Here is a 10719-nt window from a genome sequence, read left to right as displayed (position 1 = left end):
TCTGACCGCTAGTCAATTCTGGCTTGTAGGCACCCTCCATCATCAGGTTTCTGAAGTTGTAAATCTTGATGGAAGGAGACTTTCCAACTTTCTCCCTCTGAGTGAAGCAGCTGGTGGGTTTGAACTGTTGATCTTTCAGTCATAAGTCAGACAAATTATGTACTACATCACGAGGGCTCCTTCGTATAACTTGTAAGTAATTTTCTATTATGAAACAGGAGGGTTCGTGGCACAACAGTTTAGTGTTCTAGCAAGAAGGTTAGTCGTTTAAACCCACCAGCTATGACGAGGAGAAAGATGTGACAATCCAAAACTGCTCTGGGGCAGTTCTATTCAGTTCTATAGTCACTATGAGCCAGAAGCATTTGACAGCAATGGGGATTTTGTTTTTAATGAAGTCAAACTGTAAATCAAGTGGAAATAAGTAGAGATAATATTAACCCATGATAATATTAACCCATGTGATTGTATTTGCTTATTTTAGACACTCAAGAAAAGCAATTAACATCCAATTGATAAAGATTCACACAATGGAAAACTGAGCACAAATAGCTTATTCTCTAAAAATTTTAAATATTATTTTGGGGGGAGAACTATGAATGCATAATAATGATAGTAACTACATTAGCAATGTTTTTGCAAAGTAAAAGCTATGGAGGCTAAGTATAATCCACCCTGAAGGCAATAGTCTAAGATCTTCATCATTAAGTGCTTACATCTTAGCATAAAGGAAACACAGTCTTTACCAAACTAGTAAACTTACTAACCTAGACCAACATGTAGCATCGTAAGAAGCAGAAAAGACTGAAGTTATCACAGATTTTGTTTTTCTTGGATTCACAATCAACAGCCATGGAAACAGCAGCCAAGGAATAAAATGGCAATGGGCAAATCTACTCCTAGAGACCTTGTGACAGTGAAAAGGAGCAAGGATGTCACTTTGGGGACTAAGGTGTGTCAGTGTGAAGTCACAGGAGTTTCAATTGTTTTGCATGCATGAAAAAACTTAAGACAATGAGTAAGGAAGACCACAAAAGAATTTATTCTTTTATATTGCGCATGTTAACAGAAAGCATCAGGACATACAGAAAGACATCATATTTGGCAAAGTAGAGAACCATCCAATAAAGAGGAAAGACCTAAACAAGATGGACTGAAACACTGTTACAACAAGGGGCTGCAGCACCACAGAGATTGGGAAGATGGCATAGGCCTTCCTTCTGTTATACACACAGGGTTACTATGAGTTGGAACGAACCCAACAGCATTGAACAACATGAACATATAGGTACTTTATAGGCATATCACCTCATTTTTACAAGAATATTATATGTTTTATATTTTAGTAAGTCAGAGGTTGAATAAGATGTCTCTCCAAATGGTTGACCCAGGTTCAAAATCTCAAGCAGAAACCATTCCAGACCTGGATTCATGCAATGTTCCCTCCAGGCAGGAAGATTTTGGTGAGCATCTTTCCTGATCCGCTAAGCATCAATGCCTCTGTACACAGAGCAGCCAAGTGCACAGGGGTAAGGTGCATGGGCGCTGGAGTTTGAGTCCTTCATTCAAATTCAGCTCTGCTGATCCTGAGCCCTGTGACACTGTGGGTTTATATTTTCACACCTCTACACATGGTAGTATTGATAGTCACACAAGAACCTCTATGTACTTTCATCAAAAGATTTTAGTCAATTCAGACAGATACAACACAGAGAAAACAGCAAGCCCTTAAAAAAATGTGGTGTGTGAAAACGTTTAACATTCCTTGAACTCCTTAAAAAGAACACTGAATTTGGAGCTGAATGATCTCAGGCACTTACATACTGTGTGGTCTCAGGTAAGTCAAGAAGCTTTCTGAGCACCATTTCTGAAAAACATCTCCAATCTGCCTTACGTCCTGCCCAGAGCTATGATTTAGAAATTCAGTGAGGCAATGAGTACAGTGGTGCTGTGGAGTCTATTGCTGTTATTGGCTGATAGGGAGTCACATCCTTCTCGACTACCTGGTCCTATATCATCATTATAACTAGTTGCAGATCAATTAAATTCTTGTAATCCTTAGGATATTTACTGGCTGATTTCTGAGACTGGATCGCTAAGCCTTGTTCCTAGTCCATCTTTGTCTGGAGGTTTCTATGAATCATATTCAGCATCTTGGCATCACCCAGACATGAGGTAGGTTATGCACAATTTAAAGTGACCAGAAAGCAAACCAGGGTCTAGCACATGGAAAGATTTCTACCAATGAGCTGCAACTACAGTGAAATCAATAATTGCAGCATCATGATAGACAGTGAAGAGATTGAGGTTGTTAACAGCTTTAGTTTGCTTGGCCCCACAATCAACACTCTTGGTCCCAGCAGCCAGGAAATTGAAAGACAAATTGCACTCGGGAAGTCTGCTGCCAGGGATCTCTCCAGAGTACTGAAGAGTAACGATGTCTATCTGGACACTGATGCAGGCCATAGTCTTTGCTATGCATCAGAATTACTTGCTATGCATCAGAAAGCTGGACAATGACTAGGGGTGATAGGAGAATGGATGCCTTTGAGCTGTGGTGCTGGAGAAGAGTACTGAATATACCACAGACTGCTAGGAGAACAAATAGATTCATCCTAGAGAGGGTGAAACCAGGCTTCTCCTTGGAGGCAAGGATTCTGAAACCCCATTTAATATACTTTGAGCATGATGCAAGGAGGGACTAGTTCTTGAAGAGGGACATCATGCTTAGGAGGGTAAAGGGACAGTGCAAGACCCTCGATGAGATGGATTGATTCAGTGTGGATAGATGTGTCAGAGACAGTAAGGTTGGCACAGGATAGAACTCGGTCCAGAGCTGTTGTAGATAGGGTCGCTATGAATTTCAGGTGACTTGATGACACATAGTAACAACAATAACAATTACCACATACCTATGAATTTTTATAACCAACTTTTGGCTGTTCAAAAGCAAAGAGGTCATCCTTCCTAAATAGTCTCCTGCCTAAGAGTTAACATTAAGCACTGGTCCTAAAGTGTTGACACTGAACTCAATCAGATGGAACTCTATTAACCACCTCCTCCTGCACATCCACTGTGAGAAAGTAATTGATGTTCGCCATGACCACTATAGGACTCCACAGGCACCGGGTTGCCTTCAGGGAAAGATTAAATTATACTCAGCCTAGTTTCTTAGGAAGTGTATTTAATTATACTCAAATTCTTTGAAAATTGGTGACCTAGGAAAAGCACAAATAGTAAGTCACAGGTCTCTATTAGCAGCAAAGGGGTATTTCCACACAGTCCCATTGCTCAAATCACACCCCAAACCAGAGTACTCTGTCATGGGGAAAGTCAAAAGAGCCTAACCTGCTCCTTGGGAAAAAATCAGAAACGGTTTGCTTTGCAGAACCTTCAAAGACCACTAACAGGAAGAATAATTAAAGAGAATTTCAAAATAAGAAAATTTTAACTATTTCTACATGTTTCAAAAGTGATTTCTGTCTTTTCTAACAATGAAGTTAAACTTTTGAACAAAGAATAATCTGTTATTTTGTTGTTAGGTGTTGTCAAGTATGACTAATAACAACCTTATGAAGAACAACAGATCTGAACCCTGTTTTATTCTGTGTCATTCTCATCATCTCTGACACACATAACACAGATATAATTAAATATCATGTATCATTTATACTTAGAAGTATCAAATTAGATTAACAGAATGAGTCATGAAGAAGGCAGCGCTCCTCAGAAGAAAAGTCATACTTTGTTGCTTAGTTGTTTTAATCCTTGTTGGAAGGAAACTGAGTGCATGCTAAGAGGATGATAACAAGTCAAAACAGAGTTGTGTTGTATCAGGACAGTAAAACCACAGCTATTTAGCTTTGTTTAAATTATTTCAATGTTATATTATCTTTTATAATTTAAAATTGACTTTGGGGGATGGAACTGTGAAGAGATTTTGGGGACAAAACAGTGAAGAGAGAGCCCTTGCCTGTTACCAGACGACCTGGGACTTACACTGTGTGTTTTTCCTAGGTCAATTTTCAGAGAATTTGAGTCCAATCAAATATACTTCATAAGAAACTAGTCTATGCCAAGAAATTTAGAAGACAGCTACCTGGCCCACTCCAAGAAATTTGTATTTGTTCCCATTTAAAAAAAAATTGTTGATACAACAAAATGTGAAAATTATGGAATAGTATCATATCCAAGTAAAATCTTAAAGATTACTCTAGAATGTGGAAATTATGGAATAATATCATATCCAAGTAAAATCTTGACAATTACTCCAAAATGTTTGGAACAGTATAAAAAATGGCTGCAACAGAATATTTAAAGGGAACTTCGAGTAATTCAAGCTGGATTTAGAAAAGAGAGTGGCACCAGGGATATCAACTGATGATGTCAGATGGATCTTGGCTGAAAGCACAATTTGATGGGTAGGTGGGGTGAAGGAAATGGGAAGGATCTTTTGTGAAAAACAATGTATTCAAATTTTGTCAATAAATCAGATTAAAAATTTTAAAAAAATGTTTGCTTGTGTTTTATAGACTGTGCAAAGGCATTTGACTGTATGCATCATAACAAATTAGTGAGAGGAATGGTAATTCCAGAACACTTGGTTGTGCTCATATTAAATGTAAATACACAAGCCAAGAAGTAGCAGGTGAACAAAGCAATGGAACTTGGTTTCAAATCCAGAAAGGCTATATCCTTTGTCCATACATATTTAATCTGTGTGTTGAGTAAATTATTGGAAAAGATGTAGTCTAAAAAAAGAATGTGGCATCAGGATGGAAGGAAGACTCATCAGTTATAGAGATGGCACAAACGTGCTTACTGAGAAAGGACTTGAAGTACATGCTGCAGAAGAGCAAAGACCGCAGCCTTCAGTATGTATTACCTGTCAACACCAAGAAAACAAAAATCCTCACCAATGGACCAATAGGCAACATCATGATAGATGGAGGAAAAAACTTAACTGACCCATATTTACTTGGTTCCACAATCAACACCCATGGTAACAGCAGTTAATAAATCAGAAGATATGCTGCAGTGGGAATAACTATTGTTAAGGACCTCTCCAAAGTATTAAAGAGCAGAGATGCTAGTTTAAAATTCAAGCTGCTCCTGATAAAACAAGCCACGGCATTTTCAATTGCCCTCCTATGGACCTGAAAGTTGGGCTATGAGTAAGGATGACAGAAGAACTGCTGCCTTTGAAACGTGGTGCTGAAAAAGGGTACAAAAATTCCCTTGGACTGTCAAAAATCAAAAAAGCCTGTCTTGGAAGAATTCCAACCAGGATGGTGAAACATCTTCTCATAACTTTGGGCACACTGTCGGGAGCTACCAGTCCTGGGAAAAAACTATCATACTGAGAAAGATGGGGAGTCACAGAAAGAGAGGAAGCTCTTCAACAAGATGGATTGACACAGTCACTGTAACAAAGAACTTGAGTATATCAGAGATCACGAAGATGGCACAGGGTAGGGCAAGGCTCCTATCTATGATTCATAGGGTCACAACGAATCACAGTCAATGCAACTGCACCTACCAACAACAAAGACAACTTAAAATAAGGGAGGAAATGTGCTGTTACCTGTTATATTTCTCTCTTTAAGAGAAAAAAAAAACAAACCTGATCACGTTTTACTCTCTACTCGGTACACAAAGTCCCTCAAACTCACTGCCATGGAGGTGGTTCCTTTTGTTGCTCTTGTTGTGCACTGTGGAGTCGGTGACTCGCAGCAGATCCACCAGTGGATTTTCAAAGGCAGTAAATCGCACAGGAGGGACTGCTCGTCTTTACCTTGCAGAGCGGCTGGGAACTTGAGTGGTGTGCTTTTGGTTCATAGAGCAACTCCTTACCTCTAAGTCGTCAGAAATTCTTGGTGGGCACAAAATTATTTGTACATGTTTAGTACCCTAAAGGGAAATCTGGTGGTGAATTGCGCTGCTTATCCAAAGGTGGTTTTGTTAAGATTAGAATAAAGAAAAGAAGTTAAAACATTATGCTTGGAAAACTAAAGGACCAGTACCAGGAAGTTAGTATGGACATGCACAGAAATGGTGCTTTGGTTGGGCACATGAATGATGTCAGAAGTAGTGGACACTTTGGGCACATGAATGACTTCAGAGAATGGGGACCAAAATGAGAACCACCCATTAAACTCTGAACTCTCCATGGCATTGTCTCATTGCCCCAGACTCTAGTCCTGAGGTTCATCCAGAGAATAGGGCCATAAAGAGAGCCTCACCTCACTAGCACCTGGCTCTCTTCCATATTTCCATTCAAGGAGGGAGCTCTGTCCCTCTAAGGATACAACTTTCTAATATATCTTTACTATGTTACCCTCATTTCTGCCTCTTCGTTTTTCTCTTCTTGTCCCTGCACTATAATAAAAAACTTCAACTTATACTTTAAGGTTCCAAGCACTAAAGGCTGCTCTCCCAAGAAACACTGAAACTGCCATACACTACACTACCTTGGTACATGGGCACCACCCTCCTCTCTTGTCTCTTCTGCATGGTATAATCCTTTTGCCTATGAGAAAAGTGTGGACCAGGGCATTGCTTACTAGGTAACAGTTTGAATCAAGCTTAGGAGAAAGATGGACAATCTTGTTCTATTAAGACTTCTAACCTCCAAAAACCCAAAGGAGAATCAGCTATGAGTTAATTCCAACTCAATGGCAATGAGTGAGTGAGTGGCTAACATAACGACTGGTGATTCCAATTCACCCACTGATGCCTTAGAAGACAGACCTTTCAATTTTTGCTCCATAACATTCTCCAATGGTGCATTCAGTTCAGTAACACTTGGGGTCGACATGAATCAGAGTCACCATGAAAGAATCAATTTGACCGCCATGGCTTTAGTATTCCAGACCAGTTTTTGCACCTCTGTGAGAACACCTTGAGCAGCAGAGAATTTCATGACCTTGGCCAGTTTGTTCTATTTTTAGATAGTTAAGATTGTGGGACATTCCTCCTCAAGTGGCCTCTAACTCTCCTGAGGGTTAACTTCTCTCTGCCTCTTCTTAGTTCTGCCTTCTGGAATCACTTCAGTAAGTGATTTCACTTCCCACAAGGACCCTGGCTGGCCTCACTCATTTGAGCATTTAAGGAATGACTGCTGCTGTTCACATTTTTCACTCTCATTGTATAGGGCACATAGTGGATCCTCATAATCACCTAACTTCTAGCTCCAGGGTTCCTCAGCAATATGGATCCACAGAGAGCATAAAAGCTTTATTATGAGGGCACGATGGGGCTCTGTGGACATTCTCAGAGCCCATTTAGATCCTACACAAATGTTTCCATAAGAAATGCATTCTGTGTTCCAGGACAAGACTTAAAATTCTTTCAAAAGCAAACCACTTCTAAGTCTATGCTTCTACTTTTGAGGAAAAATATTTTACACAAGAAACAAGGTATAGTTTATCATTCTGCCTTTTTGCTGATCTTATCAAAGGAACAAGCTTTTCATCAGTCATGAGCATGAAAATTCCACAAAACCTACTCCATCTGCTGAAAGAAAAGGCTAGAAGTGTGTCAGAAGCAACAAACCCATCTTATTCAGTGACTGTGTCTCTTCTTCTGGAAACTGAGATTCCACAAATTACTCCAAATTATTGGTGTCAGATGCCAAAGTGTTTCTACTGATGCCCTGTCAATTAGGTATTGGAAAAAAAATCAGCCATTTAACACTCCGTGGAACACAGATCTACCTTGTCATACACACACACACACACACACACAGAGAGAGAGAGAGAGAGGATCATCACAAATCAGAAGTGTCTCAAGGCAACACAACAGTCAGGTACACAGGAAAGTCCAGAGTCCTTGATCCAACATGGATTAGACTAGCTCTCCAAGAAACTTTTGGTCTATATTTTACAAGCTATCCTTTTCACCTCACTATGGAAAACACTTCCTATAAAAATACCTTCATACTGAATTTGTGAACTTTTTAAGGAGGGACTCTGTCTATTCTTACTTTAGCCATGCCCATTTAGCAGAGGAGGACCTAAAGCTGTAGAAGAAGGTAAAGAACTGTAGACTTCAATATGGATTGCATCGCAACATCAAGAAGACAAAGATGTGTACAGGAGAGGGCAAAACCAAGTTTCTCCTTGGAAGAAAGGATTTTGAAGCTCTGTCTCATATACTTCGGACATGTGGCCAGGAGGCACAGATCCTTGCAGAGGGACATCATGGTTGGAAGGGTGGAGGGACAGAGCAGGAGAGGAAGACCCCCGATGAGATGGATTGAGATAGTAACTGGGGTAATGAGGGTAGGTGTTTCAAATTCAGTGGGACTGTCAGGGTTCAGAGCTATTGTACATAATTATGGTTGCTTTAAGTCGCAGGCGACTTGATAACATATAAAACAACAAATAATATAATGCATCAAAACTATCCTAGAAACTCACAGCCTCTACTACTCAGAACATAGTCAAAAGCACCCCGGGATGGACAGGAGAGCTGGGGAAAGTAAGGGGTAGAATTAAGGTACAAAATCACTACTGGATTTATAACCTGTATTATCTCATTTTCATCAAGTTTACAACTGATAAACTACAGGAAAATTAAAGGAGCTTTAAAAGACATGACAAAGGCTGCATGGAGACTAATTACATGTTTTTGTCAATGTGAGGGGAGCTCTAGTGACCTACAGTAAGAAATTTTGCTGTTCATTAAAAATCGTTTAGTTTAATTCTACCAGTTGCTCCACAGAAGAAGGATGGGCAGTCTCCTGTGAGATTTATAGCCCCTGAAAACTTGCTAGAGAGTCAACTATGGGTTGGTTTCCACTCAGTAACAAGACAACTTGTCAGTGTGGGAATATCATAGAAATACCTTTTGAGAGAAAAGTTAACAACTATTTTTTATAAAAATTATGTTCACAAAAAAAATTTATTTTCACTGTTTTGTACTCTTTTAAAAAGACATGATCCCTGTGAATTGAATGGGTGGCAAGTTCGAATCCCCAGAATCTGACAGGAGGAAAAAAATGAGGCAGTGTGCTTCTGCAAAGATCTGCAAACTTGGAATTCCTATGAGGCATTTCTATTCAGTCCTCCACGGCGACTATGAGTTAGAATCGTCTCTATGGCAGTGGGGTTTTTGGTTCAAGTGGAGTAAGACTCTATAATACATTTTATAGTGATTTCTGCCTAAAATGGCCAGGGATTTTGTTTTGTTTACTTCTGACAGCTTCTATGCTTGAAGCATTTATACTGTGACTTATTCTACTACCTGAAGGCAATATATTCCAGGAGTCTAAAATCCAAAACACAAACCCACTGCCACGGACCTGGTTCCAGTGTGCAACAGCCCTCTGCCAGGTTTCAAATGCTGTAAATCTTAATGGTAAGAGACTGCCCAGCTATCTCCCACAGAGCAGCTTGTGGGTTCAAACTGCTAACCCTGCAGTTATGGAGCATGCCGCCTGGGTTTCTTAATCCAGGGGTACACATAATTAGTATTTGAATCTTTGTTAGGGAAATATGAAAGTCACAAAAATGTTCTGTATTGAAGAACTCTCGCAGACTCGAGTTTTGGATTCTCTTTAGGGAGAGTACATAGGAACGAAAGAAATACATTTGTTTTTTGATTTATTGGTCAGAGGCCCTGCTGTTATAATGTCTCCAGGCTTAAGCACACTGAGGAAATCGCTCTCACAGGAACAGTCAAAACATTTTCTACTCTTCTCATTTCTAAGAGAAAGGTACTCTGGGCCCTAAATGCCAAGAGAGGAAAAAAACGAAGGATGCCTTTAGTCTGTTGCCATCGAGTCGACTCTCATTCCCGGTCATATGTCAGAGTAGAATTGTGCCCCACGAGGGGGTGGGGAGGTGGGTTCAGTGGCTAATTTTTCAAAGGAAGATCTCCAGGTACGTCCATGTGGCTTCAACCTCCAATCGTCTGGTTAGCTGCTGAGCTCCTGTAACCATGTGCAAGTCAGGGACCCCTCAGAGCAATGCCTCTCATCTCCCCCACAATGAACCAATCCCTTCCCCCCTTACTGCCACCTCCAGTGTTTGTTGGATTCCAATCACCACCCTCTCAGTTAACAGCACAACAAATAACCTACCACACCAATAACATCATGCTTTTGTAAAATTCTTTTTTCTCCCCGATGTTTTTCTTTCATAGCTGCTCTGTTCCTCTGATCTCGCATAAAAGAGACTAAACTTTCATGGGGTTTAATCCCCAAATGTTTTTCATTTACTTTCTTTGTGCTGCTCTCCAGCTAGATGACCAACCTTTCTAACAGAGACCAGATATTTTGTTCTGAGAATTGCTAGCAAAGAAAAACATAGTTAAACAAAGATAGTCTTTTCCTAATGCCTCAATGCAAATAAATAAATAAGCCTTTATCATCAATAAGCAAGGGCTCCATTCTCATGGTTCCTATACCACGTCTCGGCCCATTCACTAGAAGAGAAACCACAAGAAACATCTATGGCCTTGTGAAGCTTTGTCACAAGAAATAGAATGAGTAGGGGGTGTTCCTTCTATCCTCTACAGACTCATTTCACCCACAAAACTTTTCAATTTCTAGAAGCACCACAGTATCTTATCTAAGATACACCTGTCAGATCATGGGTTGGACAATGGAAGGAAGATATTTCCTGAAGGGACTTGGTAGATGAGAAGGGTTATCCTGGTGGAGGGTGGAGCTGGGAAGTAAGTGGGTCAAGGCACTGGGCTAAGAGGGGGGTCAAC

The sequence above is a fragment of the Elephantulus edwardii genome, unplaced genomic scaffold (genome assembly GCF_000299155.1).
Source record: "Elephantulus edwardii isolate Elephantulus edwardi_28Jun2011 unplaced genomic scaffold, EleEdw1.0 scaffold00070, whole genome shotgun sequence".
NCBI classification, from domain to species: domain Eukaryota; kingdom Metazoa; phylum Chordata; class Mammalia; order Macroscelidea; family Macroscelididae; genus Elephantulus; species Elephantulus edwardii.
The sequence above is the reverse complement of the archived record's forward strand: the minus strand, read 5'-3'. Positions refer to the sequence as shown.